The sequence below is a fragment of the Triturus cristatus genome, chromosome 2_2 (assembly GCF_964204655.1).
Source record: "Triturus cristatus chromosome 2_2, aTriCri1.1, whole genome shotgun sequence".
Taxonomy (NCBI): Eukaryota; Metazoa; Chordata; class Amphibia; order Caudata; family Salamandridae; genus Triturus; species Triturus cristatus.
In genome coordinates this window covers 229,990,874-230,008,512 of record NC_140582.1, presented here as the reverse complement: position 1 = coordinate 230,008,512, position 17,639 = coordinate 229,990,874, and the positions used below count along the sequence as shown (strand labels likewise).

The 17,639-nt window shown below is 43.2% G+C and overlaps 1 protein-coding gene across 4 annotated transcripts in view; it reads right to left on the bottom strand.

Moving 5' to 3' along the window:
- PLPPR1 (phospholipid phosphatase related 1) overlaps positions 1–15,594 on the bottom strand; it is a 630,074-nt gene extending 614,480 nt beyond the window's left edge. For 3 of the 4 annotated variants that reach the window (XR_014978090.1, XR_014978091.1, XM_085641279.1), the window contains exon 1: positions 15,225–15,571. The gene's annotated coding sequence lies outside the window, so the exon portion shown is untranslated. Of the gene's footprint in view, positions 1–15,224 lie in introns of all 4 variants that reach the window. The other variant, XM_085641280.1, reaches the window with a different exon arrangement.
- Positions 15,595–17,639: the final 2,045 nt, after the last annotated feature.

Genomic DNA, 17,639 nt, shown 5'->3' with positions numbered 1-17,639 from the left:
AAACCAAGGAAAGGGACTGCCCCTCCCACCTCCCAGTCAGAGCCACATAGCGCCCTCTATCGTCTAGGACAACCCTGGTGATCTCTAGCGGAAGTGAAGATCGTAGGAGAATGCCCACCCCTCTAGAGCCAGTGGTGAAACCGGAATGGACCACGAGTCGGTATCCCCCCCTGTTCATGGCATGACAAACATTACCAACCAGATGCGTCTCCTGTAAGAATACCACATCAGGAGTCAAACGATGCAAATACTGCAGCACAACACCCCGTTTGATACGATCCCCCAATCCGTTGACGTTCCAAGACATCAGTCTCAACCCGTCCCCCCCCATCCCCTCCAGTAGATCAAGGGTCCCCGAGCAAATAGCGCGACACCTGAAACTGAAGCAGAGCCAATACCTCGCCTTGAAAACAAAAAACACAAATCCAAACAACCCCACCCACCCACCAACCCCCCCCCAAATTCAACTCCCCCCACCCTGCACCCCTGCGGTCCAGAAAACCACCCCAACTTGCAGTGTGCCTGTCGCCCTACAAACCCCATTCTACGAAAAGACCCCGGAGGAGGAAAGGGACCCGTCCCTGCCCGCCCCCAACACAGATCATAATTAAACAAAATGTACAAAAGAAGTAGAACCCAGCCGAACAAAACAAAATGTCAAAGTCGAGGACCAAAAGTCACTCCGAAGGAGGCCCGCCACTCTCGGTACCACCAGAAGGCCCAGGCCGGTCACCCCGGTCCGGCAGAGAATCCAGCCAGTCACTCACAGTCGCAGGACAGTCAAAAAAGGTAGTCCGGTCTTCGTATTCCACTCGGAGCCTAGCAGGAAAAAGCCTCGAGTACTTAAGACCCAGGTCCCGGAGACGGCGCTTCACCCCCTGGAAACCCATCCGCTGTTTCTGGACAAGTTGGGTGAAGTCCGGGAAAAAGTTGACGGATGAGTTCTCATATCGGACCGGGCCATGTACCCGTGAGGCCTGCAGAATCGCATCGCGGTCTCTGTAGTGAAAAAGTTTTGCGACAATAGGCCTCGGGGGAGCTCCCGGTCGCGGCCGACCGCCTGGGACTCGATGGGCCCGCTCCACGGCAAAGAACTTACTCAGGCCAGCGGGGGCAAGCTGTTTGAGGATGAGTTCCTTAACCACAAGATCCACCGGGCGATTGTCGGAGGTCTCTGGAACACCTATGACGCGGATGTTATTGCTTCGAGCCCGTCCCTCGAAGTCCTCCAGCCGCCGGGCCATCAGGTCGTTGGCCGACTCGAGGTCGCCGAGAGCAGTCTGCAGGTCCGACACATCCGTACCAAGGGTGGACGTCCGCAAATCCAGCGATTGAACCCTCTCATTGGTCTTAGAGAGATCCGCCCGAATTAGCGTAACATCAATGGCCACCGTGTCGATTTTACGGGCCAGGCCTCGTACTGCTTAGCGATGGTCTCCTTGATGTCATTAATGGCGCCCATGATGTCCTGCAGTGACAAATCCGGAGGGGCTGACGGAACACCCCCAGCGTCATCCGGGGGAACACTGGCCGTCCCAGGGGACCCTTTACCATGAGTGTAGCGGTCCATGTTGTTGGTCTGGACCGGTCCCCCACGTAGGGATGTCTGGTCTTACGCCTCTCGGGATCCCCTCTGCCTCCCATGTTGAACCACGCTCGCCGAAGGGGACCACCGAGGAAGCGTCAAAGTGGCACAGGCGAAGCCGACACGGGCCGTACCAGGGACCGCAATGTGGCGGTGCGAGAGGATCAAAGTCAATGGGCACATTGGTTTCAGGCGGAGGCAAAGGCACGAAGCGAAGGCCGAGTGAAAACCCAGCCGCACAAAGCAACTCCACTGTCCAGCCACTCAGAGATCCAAAAGTGAAACCGAAAGTGATGAGACGGCCGCTGGCGCAGCCCCGATACCGTTGTTGTTCAACTATGCCCCGGCTCCACAGTTCACCTTCGCACCGGGCACAGCCATCAGTTGGGCCTCAAAAGTTCAAACCACCATAGATCAGGTCTCCCAGGTCCGATTTGGTTACTGAAAAGAGTTTAGGGTTCAGCCAACGTTCATCTTCCAGAATCCGTCAACCAAGTCAGGATAGAGTCAGGATAAGTTCCGAGGAGCAGCGAGGGTCCGGGGAGCCCTGTGCTCACGCGACCATCTTGGATGCGTGCTAGGCTCCTCCTCTCCACTTCTGTCTTAATGGTTCAACCTTCACTGCTCTAGTTAGATGTGTACTGCAGACATGTGACTCTAGTGGACCCGAATTGCAGTGATTTTATATTAGTTATTCACAAATACAGAACTGATAGACATTAGTAAGGGGCAATTGAATGTGGTGGTCCGTGAATGCTACTCCACAGATGTGCAGAATCCCTATATTTGGTTGAATGGTTGAATAGCTGCCCTAATAGCAGAAAGCCCCACTTTTGCAAAGAGATACGCCGCGGATAGAAGACCAAAATATCAAGAAGGTAAGTGCATATAGGTAAGTATAGGTTTACTTTAATTAACTCCACAGATATGTTCTGTTAAAAATTTAGATTTCTGGTTGGCAGAGTATACATCCTGTCCAATCAGGAGCCACACTCCTAGTCAGGGTAAGTCAGATACACAACCTAAATTAACCTGTGCTCACCCTCTCGTAGCTTGACACAGAGCAGTCAGACTTAGCTTAAGAGGCAATGTGTAACATCTTTGTGCAGACTTTAATTATAGTAACACAGTGAAAACACCGCGAAAAGACTCCACGTCAGTTCAGCAGAATAGAAAATATTTATTTGAGTGAAACAAGACCAAAACGACAAAGATCCAATCAATAGAAGTTGAGATATGAATTTTTAAAGATTAAGTCCAAAAACAGTGCTTAGAAGTCAATAGCTCTAAAAGGATACTTGAGGTCGTACTAGACTGGGGTAAATCCACTGTTCAGGCCAACCATGATGGAGGCGGGCTGACTACAGGGCCCACTGAAAAAGTACCTTTGTATGGAGCAAGTGTCGACGTGGAAGACTCCATGCATCTGTTCCAATTCACGCCGTCGGGTTGATGCATCGGAGTCGAGCCTCACTGTTGCTGTTGATGGATTGTGCTGCATTGATGATGTGCCTCGCAGCGGCGTTTCCAGATCGGCGCTGCGTTGTCATTAAACCTCGCAGTCGAGACTCGTGTCGTTATCGAATCAGCACTGCGCCAGTATTGGAGGGCACTGCATCTGTTCTGATCGGCGCTAAGGGGTCACAGCATCGATTTTTGCAGAAAACAGCTGCAGAACCCACTTTTGAGGCCCAGGACTGGAGGAGACACCACAGGCAAGGGTAGGACTCACAGATGGCAGAGTCCAACAGCACCAGCAGAGTTGCAAGAAATCTTTTGTGACCCTGAGTCTTCAGAGAACAGGCCCTTGGAGAAACGTGTTCAAGGATGTAGAGAACAGGTACAGTCCTTCTGACTCCCAGGCAAGAAGCAGGAGGCAGCAAGCCAACAAAACAGAGCAGGTATCAAAGTGACAGTCCCTCCTACAGTACAGCAATAGGCAGGCAGCAGGTCAACATAGCAATGTACGTAGCAAAGTGGCAGTACCTCCTACAGCACAGCAGCTCTTTTTCCAGGCAGAATGTCCTTGGTTCCAGTAAAGTTCTGGTTTGGTGGTGTCAGGGGTCCAGTACTTATACCCAAATGTGCCTTTGAAGTGGGGGAGACATCAAAGAGGCCTTTAAAGATCACAAGATTCCTGCCTTTCCTGCCCTGGCTACAGACTCACTACAGGAGGGTAGGTAGCTCTTTGTGTGGGGACAGGGCACAGCCCTATTCAGATGCAAGTTTTATCTCCTCTCTTTCAAAGTACCGCAGGAAGCTCATCAGCCTGGTGACAGGCCATGAGGATGCAAATGTCACACCCTAGTTCCCTGTGTTTTACTGTCTAGAAGGAAAACATAAAGCCCAGCTGCCACCCAACCCAGACGTATATTCTGAGATAGACAGAATGGTTAAAGTAAGAACATGCCAACTTTCTAAAAGTAAATAACAGGTCAAAGTGCCTACAAGGGATTTTATTTCAAGCAAATTCTCTAATTATTGGTTTTAAAAACTTACTTTACGGGTGAGTTTAATAAAAACACCAACCCAAATATCAATTAACTGAACCAATCAGTGGATATATAAAGCACACACACAGGAATATCTTTTTGTGAAATAAACACAAATGTTTTTATATGCAAATCCGATTAAAAAGGAGTACAAATGATCAATTGATTCAGCAATAAATCATGAAAAAGGAAAACCTAAGTCTTATCCACATTTCACGAAAAAACATCTATTCCAATAAAATCAACAAGACATATCTCATATTGAGAAAAATAGTCAACTGAAAATAATGAATATTGCGGAAATAGATGATGGAGTCGACGTTTCGGTCTTGGATGGCATCAATCCGTCAGACCATCTTCAGGACAGTAGGTATTGCATAAAAAGACCCCTCAATGAACATAATGCAATTAGTTACATCAATGCAAACATAATTGTTCTCTCACTATTTAATAAAATAGTTGATCCAGCTAACCCATGTGTGAAGGGCAATCTTTTTATCTTTTTTCGTGAATAGCTACCCACTAGCACCAACATTATATACAGTATTATAATTTGTATATATTCCAGGTGAAAGAATAAAGGCATGCTTGAGTGTGAATTAAACGTGTACTATAGCGTAAAATAGTCATGCTTACTTTATTGATTACGACTAACACGAATCATCTTTATCGTGGACAAGTCGTTCTCACTGCTTCTGTAACTAGCAGAAAATACCAACTTTTTCCCTACGGTTACATTGTTTCATGCGCAGACAATTGTCTGTTGTGGGTCACTTTCTGAAGTGGTTGGCAAAAAGGATCTAGGATTTCCTAATCTAAAATAATATCTCATTCCGGTCTCATCTATGTCTGAAGCTGAGACATTGTCTTATACAGATGAATATGTGTTAAAGATAGCTGCAGGTCCCTCTCTGCTTGGTACCCGAGGACCTGTGACACATTTACCATTTGAATCTGACTTGAACCAGTTAGAAAGATTGAAAAAGAAATTGGTTCAGACCGAACTTCATGCTAAATTTTTAACTGATTGCCAAAACGCAAATATTATACCAACTGGCCTACAAATCAAAAATATACCCATCATCTTTATAGAAGATGAGGATTTTAAAATAGGTTTCAGTTTCGCATCAAACAAGTGTTCGCGCACATGGATGGTGCTCAGCATAGAAACAGCTATTAAACATATTAAGTTGCTCTCTAAAGAGATTGAAAACTTGGAGAACAAGATCAATACAGACTCGAATATTGTTAATGCAAAAGCATTGCTGGATTAAATTGCACTAACAAAGATTTTGAGGAATTTAATTCCCATAAGAAAACTGATAAATTGCATAAAGATATCAGGAAATACAGTAAAGAAAGAACCTATCCTAATCTTCATAAGGACTTCTATCAACCACAAGGTTCTAATCAAGGTCCCAGACAAGAACAACGTAAAAGGGTGACTTTTTCTGACACCAACTCTGATACTGACAGTGATCAGGCATCAGAGAACACCTATAGACAAGTTTATGACCAACAGCCTTCAACATCTAGGCAGTCTTTTTTAGGACAGGATCGGAGAGGGTCTGGTCAACTACGGAGACAACGAGCAACAAAGAGAGGTTGGTTCCGGAATCAATATACACCGGGCGTTCGACAGACCCAGAACCAGTATTACGAATGGTAAATTCCACCCAAACCATTCCAATTTTTAAACACCAACTCTCAGAGGCTGAATTATCAGTTCTCTCAGCAGGGCTTTCATTTGTACCCACTAATAGGAATGATCATTTTCAAACTAAATTGGAGCTATACAAATTATTTCGCTCCATAAGACTTAGAAACTTTTTTGCAAATAAAAACACACCACAAGACAAAGACACCACTGGCTTGCACAATCATTCGACCTTTTTTCCGACAAACACAATGATAGTGAAAGAAATTATCACATTTGAAAATGCCATCATAACAGAAATTGATAATTTATTTAACACACCTGCTTATGTCAAATATAATCTAACGAAAGATGAACATACGGCATTAAAAAATCTCCAGGCTTTACCAGACACCACTATAAAGCCTGCAGACAAGGGCGGTGGTATTGGTTTGTGGGACACGGAGGCTTATAAAACTGAAATGGTTAAACAACTGTCAGTAGAGTCACATTACAAAAGATTATCCAATAACCCTACCTCTCGCTTAGAGAAATCCATTGTTGAACTCAGCAGAATTGGTTTGAAGGGTGGTTGGCTGAGTGAAAAGGAGGCAGCCTTTTTGATCAATAAATCTCCTACGGTACCGGTAATTTACATCCTACCGAAGATACACAAGAATGCAACCACACCGCCTGGCAGGCCAATTGTGTCTGGTTGTAATTCGATTTTAAAACCTTTAGCCCAGTATGCGGACTTCTTCATTCGTCCCTTTGCAACTGAGACTACTACCTATATCAGGGACACCACAGCAGTCATCAATGTGTTGGAAAATCACTGTTTTTACCCCTTGTGTGAACTCTTGGTATCTATGGACATAGAGAGCTTATACACGAACATTCCGCAGCAAGAAGTACTTGAGATTATTGAAAACTTACTCAACAATAGACCTAGACCGCATGCTGTACCAACGGAATTTATTGTTGAATGTATAAGGATCTCACTTTGTGAAAACTTTTTCCTTTGTGAAAAAACATTTTATCAACAACTAAAAGGCGTCGCAATGGGGGCTGTTTATGCCCCGGATATAGCGAATATCTATGTTTCTGATTTCAAACAGAAATATATCCACAACACACTGAATCCATTTACAGCCAACATCACATGTTGGCTAAGATATATAGACGACGTCTTTTTAATTAGGAATGGTAACAAGAAACTTTTAGCTGAATTTCATAACTGGATTAATTCTAGAAATTCGAATTTGAATTTCACACTAGACTTTGATAATCAACACATGGACTTCCTTGACATTTCAATAAAAGTAGGTATAGATAACACACTATATACCACTTTATTTACTAAGCCAACAGCGCGAAATACCCTCTTGAAATGTGATAGTCATCATCCGCAGTCATTAAAGGATGGACTCCTCTTTGGGCAGTTTCTCCGTCTCCGGAGGAACTGTTCCAGGAAGGAAGACTATTTTTTGAAGCTAAAAAACTGAAGGAGAAATTACATTCACGAGGGTATCCGAACAAACTACTCAAAAAATCACTTAAGAGGGCATGGTACAATGATCGGAATGCCTTGCTAGAGGTTAAACAGAAGACGACAGAACCCCTGCTGGTGTGTGTCACCACTTTTGGGACTGCCACTAACAGGATCAAAAAAATTGTGAAAAAACACTGGACCCTGTTGGCGTCACTTCCAGAATTGCTTGAAGAACCATTGTTCTCCTTTAAGAGGGGTACAAATTTAAAAGATCGCCTAGTCCATGCTTACAAAATGCCAGAGCAGAATATAGTTGACAACATGAGACAGCTTGTACCTGTAATTGGTCACTATAAGTGTAGCAATTGTGCAGCATGTTCAAGTACCATCAACCTAAAATCTTTTGAATTAAATGGAGAGAAAATGTGGGTAAAATCCTTCTCTAATTGCAACACCAACAATTTTGTCTATTGTATTCAATGCCCTTGTGGCTTGAAATACATAGGCAAAACAACACAAATGGTCAAGAAACGCATTTTGCAACATCAGTCTAGAATTAGATGTAAGGTTGAGAATGCTCCACTTGTTGATCACTACACGCGATTGAAGCATACAGAGAAAGACATGTTGTGGTGGGTAATAGAAGTAGTGAGACCCACCATTAGACAGTCGAATGTTGATCGGATACTTACAATAAAAGAGAATCGCTGGATCTGTCGCGCTGATAACATAAGACAGGGTCTGAATTCTGCCACGGAATGGCATACCCTAGCATGTTTGGCGTAAAACTGAATGTACGTCTAGTCTCTGTACAACTAGATTTTGAGTAGAAATTGTATCCAATACCATCATGCTCACCTACTGTTAAATATGATGAGGACTAGGATATAACATTGAGATAGTTGTTGGATCTCACTAGTTCCATCTATTGTATATTCAGGTTTAATTACAAATGCTGTGACATATAATGAAGATGCGTAAACCGTGTCTGTTATAACTGGATAAATGATTTGAAATTATAAACATTCAACTGTTATTGTGTTTAAAACTTTATGGACAACTATAATTTTGAGTTGAATTTGTGCATGCATGTATAGGCTATGGTATTTGGTTTTGACGATACCTGTTTTGTTATAGTGAACATTGTTTTGGTCATAACGACATAGCTGTGATATAAAAAAACATTTTTTTCTGTTTTCATTGGCAGCATGTATCACTGAAATAATCATCTGGATTTTTACATATGCACTGTAGGATTATGTTTTTTCATTTATGAATATATTCGAGGTGAAAACAATAAAGTCACAATCAAGTCGTTTAATAGTCATGCTATTTCGGTCCAGCGCTGTGACTAATGACGAGTTTTCTCTAAATGGGGTGAGGCAGGTTAAGATGGCCGCCACATTTCATCAAGGTTTCTCGCCCTTTACATTTCCGGATTCCAAACACATGGTATCCCGCTCCCGCTGGCTTTATAAATGTTAAACGCTATTATCTCGCGTTTGTTTCCTTGCGTGTGGACTGACGTTAGCTTCCCCTTTGCTCGGCAAAAAACGTAAGTAGGACTTGGGTGTTTTAGAGGTAGTATGTCTTAACTTAATCCTCGTTACCTAATTTTTCATTCAATTCGCGAGAACCAGTGGTTTTGATTGATTGATCCATGACTTCGACACACTAGTTTATTCATGACAGCCAATTTTATCTGCATTAAGCAATGAGGGGTGGTCATGATTAGGTTTCATTAATAGTTGAATTCCACAATTTTTGACGAACATTTTTATGGCTCTCCAAGCAAGACTTCAAGTACTTTGAATAACAATGATCTAAGATGAGGCAATGTTTCGTTTTTTGAATATTCAAATTAGTGAAATCAGTCATGAATTATCTCCAACTATCATAAATATTTAAAAGGTCTCTCTTTGATTGGGACCGTAAAATATATTGATGTCTTGTGACAATAATGTGAATTTAGCCTAATCTCGACATCTTGAGATAAGTTATCACTCTCTCTCCTTTGTGAGATATAATATATATGAGTGACATATTTATGATGTTGCTTTGCAGTGTTGTTACGCAGTTAAAAAATCAAAAGAGGAAGGGCCATCCCCTCTGTTTGAAATTACCGCCAGTAATCTGAATTGACCAGGATCTGGTAGGTCTTGGATATAATCTATAAATAGTCACAATTTAAAGATGATACTGACATCATTCAGTTCAATATATGTTGGTATTTTATGCTAGTTACAGAAGCAGCGAGAACGACTTGTCCACGATAAAGATTATTCGTGTTAATCGTAATCAATAAAGTAAGCATGACTATTTTACGCTATAGTACTCGTTTAATTCACACTCAAGCATGCCTTTATTCTTTCACCTGGAATATATACAAATTTTAATACTGTATATAATGTTGGTGCTAGTGGGAAGCTATTCACGAAAAAAGATAAAAAGATTGCTCTTCACACACTGGTTATCTGGATCAACTATTGTATTAAATAGTGAGAGAACAATAATGTTTGCATTGATGTAACTAATTGCATTATGTTCATATAGGGGTCTTTTTATGCAATACCTACTGTCCTGAAGATGGTCTGACGGATTGATGCCATCCAAGATCGAAACGTCGACTCCATCATCTATTTCCGCAATATTCATTATTTTCAGTAGACTATTTTCTCATTATGAGATATGTCTCTGTTGATTTTATTGGAATAAATGTTTTTTCGTGAAATGTGGATAAGACTTAGGTTTTCCTTTTTCATGATTTATTGCTGAATCAATTGTTCATTTGTACTCCTTTTTAATCGGATTTGCATATAAAAACATTTGTGTTTATTTCACAAAAAGATATTCCCGTGTGTGTGCTTTATATATCCAATGATTGGTTCAGTTAATTGATATTTGGGTTGGTGTTTTTATTAAACTCGCCCGTAAAGTAAGTTTTTAAAACCAATAATTAGAGCATTTGCTTGAAATAAAATCCCTTGTAGGCACTTTGACCTGTTATTTAGTCTGCCCAAGCCCTCAAGGGTATATTGGGTCTTTTTCCCTACGGTTACAACTTTCTAAAAGTGGCATTTTCAGACTTACAATTTAAAATCTGACTTTACCATAAATTGTGATTTTAAATTGTGAGTCCAGAGACACCAAACTCAAAATCACAATCTTTTCCCAATTGAAAATATCACTTAAAAAGATGTTTTATGGCAATCCCAGTGTCAACCTATGGGAGAGATCGGACTTGCAGTAGTGAAAAACTAATTTAGCAGTTATTCACTACCACGACATGTAGAACTCGAAAGTACATGTCCTACATTTTAAATACATGGCCCCTTGTCCACAGGGCTACTTAGGACCTACTTCAGGGGTGACTTATATGTAACAAAAGGGAAGGTTTGGGCCTGGCAAGTAGGTTAACTTGCTAGGTCAGAATGGCAATTTAAAACGGCACACCCAGCTCTGCAGTGGCAGGCCTGAGCCAGGTTTAAAGGGCTACAGACTGGGTAGCACAATCTGTGCTGCACGCCCACTAGTAGCATTTAATTTGCAGGCCCTGGGTACATATAGTGTACTTTACTAGGGACTTGCAAGTTACTTAAATATGCCAATTGTGGATAAGCCAATGTTACAATGTTTTGAGTACAGAGCATATGCACTTTTGCACTGGCTAGTAGAGGTAAATTGCCCGGAGTCCTAAAGCCAGCAAAAAGGAATTTAGCAAAAATGGGAGGAGGAAGGCAAAATGCTTTGGGGGTGACCATGGAGAAAGGGCCATTTCCAACATGTTCCTTGAAGATATGTATGTCTTCAAGGTATACAGATGTGGAGTGAAGAATAGTAAATGTATCCTAACTCATATGCACATACCTTTTCAATATTTTGGTCTCCGATATTTTGGCTAAGATATTTTGGTAGAACGATGTTTCTGTGGTCAAGATTTTGACATGCAACCAAATAAGTATGAATCATATACATGTCCGTTGTCCACATGATCATTATGAGGATTGCAACAAAATTCTGACATTTTACTGGCCACCACAAATGCAAAATCTGCTTGTGGAAATCAGTGACTTCTGAGATCTAAAGGGTTTATGAAGTCTAAGAAGAGCTGTGTGAATTTGGCCTTTGGGTCTCTTCAGGAAAATGTACACTGGAATATGCTGGCAGTGTTTCACGCAGATTAAATGTGAATTTAGAGTGGACCACAGCTAACATTCCCTAGCCACATGGGTGGATGGTAGAAATGTACAGGTGGCTCTGCTTTTGAATGTTGGGTGTTCTCACACAGTGGTTGGGGTTGCTTTTTGTCCATCTATTAGGTCACCGTCTTAGACCCTCTGCTGTCCTTGAGTAGGCAGGTCCTTCCTGGGTCCAACACACAAAAGAAAGTATCAAGGAACCTTTCAGGTGCTTCTCCACAACACCAACAATAGGAAGACTGGCAAATATCTGGATGCCTTTTTGGAAGCCTTGCCGCACTGTTGGCCTGATGTGTAATTTGGTTTTGAAACGTGTCTCTAACATTGACATGGGTGAAGTTTATTTGCAATGAGTACACACATTTGTAAATGAGCTCTACCTGTAAAGTGCTTACCGTGGCAGTGATAAAAGAGTGATGGCAGTCAGCACCAAACTATTAATGATTGAGCAATGGTGGTACTGACCTGCCAACTTCAGAAATGTTTCTACTGTGTCACGAGGGGTTCGGGCATGCCAGGGGACAGCGCTTTGTGAGAAGCACAGCCTGAGACACTACTACTCATCTCCTCCTCCAACACCAAAATGAAAAAACAATGCTTCTGAGTTTGCCACCAATTTTTCACTGTGACATCATCTCCTTACTGGGGGTTCATGTGATAGGAGTCAATATCTTGTGACACCCAGTGGCACTGCGCGAGTTGGAAAGTCTGGTGGAAGCGTACCACTAGCTGTAGTTTTCTGCTAATCTCACTTGTGCAGTACCAGCCTCTGTGTTAAGTGGGCCTATACTAAACATGCTTCTGTAAGCTTTATGACTCACTATATTTAACTTTGAAGGTTTTTCTGGCCCTTGCATAATGAGCCAACTGCTAAACCTCTTGACATAATATTAGTGCATAAAATGACAAATTATTCAAGTTATACAGTTTTTTCACTGCTTCTGTTTTTTTACATAATCTCTCTTTCTTCAGTCACTCTACTTTCCTGTCTCATTAGCTCACTCTTGCAAGTTCTTGTTCATCCCTGTTTTCCCTTTGTCGCTGTATTCCTATCTTTCTTTTCCTCCTTCTTTCTCTGTTTTCTGCCTTGATATCTTTTGCTCAGAGTCAAAGTCGGGAAACGGCCTTAACAACGCAGGCAGAGCCATGCGTGCCATTTACCCTCAAGCTCAACCATGCATACCTTAACCATGCATATGTCTTAACCATGCACATGCGTGGTTAAGGCAGTGCGCGGTCTAGATGCTGTGATGGGCAGGCCCAGGAACAGGAAGGATCGCGTGAGGACACAGTGAGGTAAGTGGTGCTGGGGCCTGGGTTTGGGGGGTGGGCGGAAGTTTTTAAGAGTTGGGGGTAGTATTTAGGGCTCAGGGGGGTCGGGATAGTTGTTAGGGCTCATGGGGGTCAGGTAGGTTTTAGTACTCAGGGTTCGAGGTAGAGTTTAGGGCTCCGTGTCGGACAGTGTTTATGGTCGGGTCGTTTTTAGGGCTCAGGGGGGATCGGAGTAGTGTTTAGGTCTCTCGGATCTGGGTAGTGTTTAGGGGTCGGGGTAGAGTTTAGGGATCAGGGTGTGCATTGGAGTAGTGTTTAGGGCTCGGGTTTGGGTAATGTTTAGGGCTCGGGTCGGGTAGTGTTTAGAGCTCAGCAGGGGTCAGGGTAGTGTTTAGGGCTCGGGCAGAGTCATTTTTAGCGCTCAGGGGGTCAGGTAGTTTTCAGGGCTAAAGGCAGGGGAGTTCAGGTGTGATCGTTAACAAACATCCCTTTACCAGTCATGCCTTTACCACGAAATTGTGTGGTAAAGGCATGCGTGGTAAAGGCATGCGTGTTTTGAACGCATTCGTTGTTGGGCCCGCATAGTAGAGGCACGCATGGTTTAGCCATGTGTGCCTCTGGCATACAACCATCAAAGTCTGGTGAGGAAAAATAAGTCCTGCACCTAAATGACCGCTGGTTCCTTCCACCTGCAAGTATCAAAACTGCTTCTACAATAAAACCAGAGGAAACAAAATCTGCACATTTTATTCAACATCCCCTAGGCTGGGAACTGCCTGAAGGCTGAGAGCAGTCTTCCCTGCCCTTACCCTGGACTGATGCTTCTTCAGTGTAGCAACTACTCACCTTGAACGCACCTGTGAAAATATTATCTTCACCCGGCATAAAAATTCATAGCCCTCATCCTGGTGAAACCTGCAAGCAAGCAGATATGCTACACAAAGCGCAGCGGGCCATGAAAATCAACCCCTTGCAGCCCATTAAATAGCACACGCTTGCACCCACCGACTCTCTACGTTCTGTGGGACTGTGGCTGATTCGAAGCATGCATTATAATCTTTGTAGGTTCTCCCGAAAAAAGGCTGCAGTCCTCCAGTGCAATTTAGCTCAGTGCGTGTAGGCAGGAAATGAACACATCCCACAATATTACCAATCCACCCTACCTCATATGAGACCTAATGAGCAAATTCTTCAAAACGTTTGTATTGGTGTAAACGTCCGTTAATTACAAATCCTAAAAAGATTAATTTCCAATTGCAATGTTTACGTTGCGGGCAAGGAGGAGATTAATAGCTACGCTTATTAAGGAACTACAAAGCCTCTGGGTTAAAACCTTAATATAACTGGGTTACGTAATTTCACGTATCGTGAGCTTTGTTTCTTTGTAGACGCCAGCGGTGTGATATTCGCCCACTCTTGACACCTTTTCTTTCACACCGACTAACTTACAATAAAATATGCTCGTGCGAAGCCTGCATGAAAGAAAGCATGGTGTATAATTAATTACCCCTCAGTAAATCAACGACGAGTATTTACAATTCAAAATGCTCGCTTTTAGAATGTCATTCGACACATTTTTCCTAGCCACAATGTCCCATTAAATCAACAAAGGGCAGAGAGTGCAGCTATAACCCCGACAACCTCATCCTGGTGCACGGAACATGCTTCATATTTGTCTTTAGCCAGCAGCCTTTTCAAAATAAGAAAGAACCACTCGAGAAACGGCAGTTGCCTTCACTATATAAATAGCAGCAGACTAAAAAGACCTCTCCCATCACCTTCCGCCTTTTTTCTCAATTATTGCCCTGCCTAGCATCATTTATTAAAAAATACAGCTGTAATTTCCCCCGGCACCAGCCGCCTCCCTACCCGCGCCAACCCGTGGGAATTTCGGGGCATTTTTTATCTGAAAGAAACACCAGCCCGGTCGTTAATTTCACGAGCCCTTTCTTCGCCGGGCCCTGTCAGCGGAATAACTCATCATGTGGCCGCTCGTGACCTGAGCATCACCCTTTTAGGTCATAAGTGATCGTGAAATCATGGAGACGGGCACGCAGGGACCACGTTCCTCCATATATAGTAAATCGTGCCCTGGTAGCAAGCAGGTTGTTGTGTTCGATGCATGGTATTTACACCCTCCCTTGAACGGATATTTCGCTCAGTGCCCGTTATCCCTCCCTGTTGGTTTCCATCGCTAACCTGTCAAGCACTTGCATCCCTCTTTGCAACGGTGTTTGGGCACCACAGGGAGGTGGCATCGCCATGGTGCCATAGCAAACGCTTTGCCCGTGCAATAACTCTTTCCTCCTCACCGCAGAAGCCACCTTTACTGACAACAACCCAAAGGTGACAGACCACTTGTCATTATACACGCCTATATTCGAGAACATGAAGAAAACATATCAGAGAAATCTGTCGTGGACAATGCGAAATGTCCACAATAGGTAAACAAACACAGGTTCTGTTCCTACAGCCTGCACGGCGCTTCAGCAGTCCAGCGCACACAAACACACACTTGTTCCATGGCAGTGTTTATTGTGTCCCCTACCTCGCCGTGCTGTGCCGTCCACCGTGTAGTCAGCTAGGAGTAACAATATCCCTTTGGCACCGCAAACGACGCAATCCCAGATCGAGGTAAAGGAACCATCTCCGTGCAGCGGCGTGGATTTTAAAAACGTTCCTCACAGAGCCTCGCATGTATGAACCTGATGTGTCGCCAGATTATCCGCCCTCCTCCCCCTCCGTCATGCCAAGCTGCTGCTCTTTCGCCTTCGTTCTCTTCTGGCGCGTTTCGTGGGCTCGGCTGTTTGTTTTAATGGGAGGAATTAGAGCGAGGGGTTGGGGGGAAGGGGAGGGAAAGCCGCTGCGTGTCCCCCGCGCGCTCGCCCAGCCGCGCGCCGGATGCCTGGGGGAAAAGTGAAGGAGCGTGCTGTGGGTGTGAGGGAACCTCCCCGTGTCACAGTCCAGTGACTGCCGAGGTGTAGGCTCGCCCTTGTCTGTTGCTGATGAGGCTCGCGGGAAACCCATGGTTTATCCTGCTTTGTAACCAATCATATCCAAATATATAGTGTTTTTTGTATTTGTTATCAACTAACTAGATACAGTGAGTGCATACATAAATGCAAACACAATACCCAAACAAAGGCAGTCTAAAAAATAAATAACCACATGCATGTCAGTATTATGTCCCAAATGTTTCTCCAAATATGCTCGATGGACGCAAAACGTTTTCATGCAATTGTACTAGTTGAAGGCGTTTCCAATGGCTTTGATCAGACACACAGTGCTGTGATGGCAGTAGAGTAGTATGTGATTACACCTGGCTGCATGCGGATTTAGCTGGGTAAATGACTTTACCAGGGAACCTATGATTATAATTGCACATTTGGTGCTGTTCCAGATGTTTGTACTAATGAAAGCAAAAAAGCAATGAGTGGAATGCTTGAATTAATTTCAGCCACTGGCAATTATTCAGAGACACATTCCAGTACATTGTTTTTTCCTGCCTTGCTAAAATGCCACCTCAGACAGGTACCATATGCAAATCCACTTTGGTCCTGCTCCAGTGTGAACAGTCTAACCTGGATTGCCAGATCACGTCCAGTTTGATCAGAAAGACAAACAATCCAGGACCGGTTTCAGTCTGATTGGGCCTTTTCAGTAGGGTGTGGCTCCAGTTCTATGGCACAGGCAGCCTGGGACAACATCATACACATCTACTGTGTAATTTCAAAATGTTGAAAAGAGACCTGATCAAAAGTAACTTAAACAAACATACTTATATCTAAAAATTGAGTGTCAAATTCCATAAACTGTGCATGCTTATTTCCAGACTTCATACACTTTTTTACAATATTGCCAATTATTCAATATTGTAGAATGGAGGGGTGTGCCTCTTGGAGGTGGTTTATCTCATACTGGTGTTGTAAGCATGGCTTGTATGCCATTTCGTCTAGCTCAGGAATGTGTGTAGTGTATTTTACTAAACTATGGAGCGTTGTCCATAGGGCTTGACCGAAGTTTACTTTCTAGTAGCAAATGTATACCAGTCAACCTCTTGATTTAAAATTGCAGCTCAGGTGAAGTCTTTAAGAGGGTAATTTCATTAAGGTGAACAGAAAATTGTCCACAGGTGAAGAGAGTTGATTTACTTCATTTCCACAAACCCTATGGGACGGTGTCACATGACTGTATGATGTCATCAGTGATGTCATGAATGCTAATTTGAGATGTCATCAGTGATGTCATCAATGATGTCACATACAAGACATGAGTGATGTACTACGTGAGATTTTAAGTGGTGCATGGTAGGAGCACAAGTTAGGGTTAGCCTTTGACAGAAAGCACTGAAAATATGCAATTCATTATTTTAAACTTGCATTACACACAGTATTAGATAGACTGCTACAAAATGTTCAAATAGTTTTAAGATAAAACTGTGCTTCCAAAATGTAGATTTTAGTAATACCAGAGTGTATGTAATGCAATTGTTTTTTACATAACTGTCCCTTCAACACCTCCTCAGGGCTACTAAGGGCTGTGTAAATACAATTACGATTAAAAGCACACAATTCACAGCCTAGTTGTTAACTCTATGCACTACCACTCAAAAACCCAAATCTTTGTCATCACAAAGAAGCTAGGAATGATTCTATCAATTAAAGCCAGAACATGCTCCCAGCACCATTTACACTTGCTGATTAGCTAATAGCGCACATTTGCATTTCATTCAGGCAAGCAGGCACCCTGGCACCAAGGCTTGTAACAGCACAGGAGACTCAATAATAAAATTTCAGCTGATGCATTTTAATGATCGGAATAAACCGTCCCGGGACAGTTGTTTTTTTCTAAAACCAAAGCACATTTTTTAGATTAAAGGCACAGGGGAGGCTGGGGAATGCACAATCTTCTTCCCAGGACTAAACGGCACCCATGGGGGTCGCGTCCCACAGTTTGAAGACCT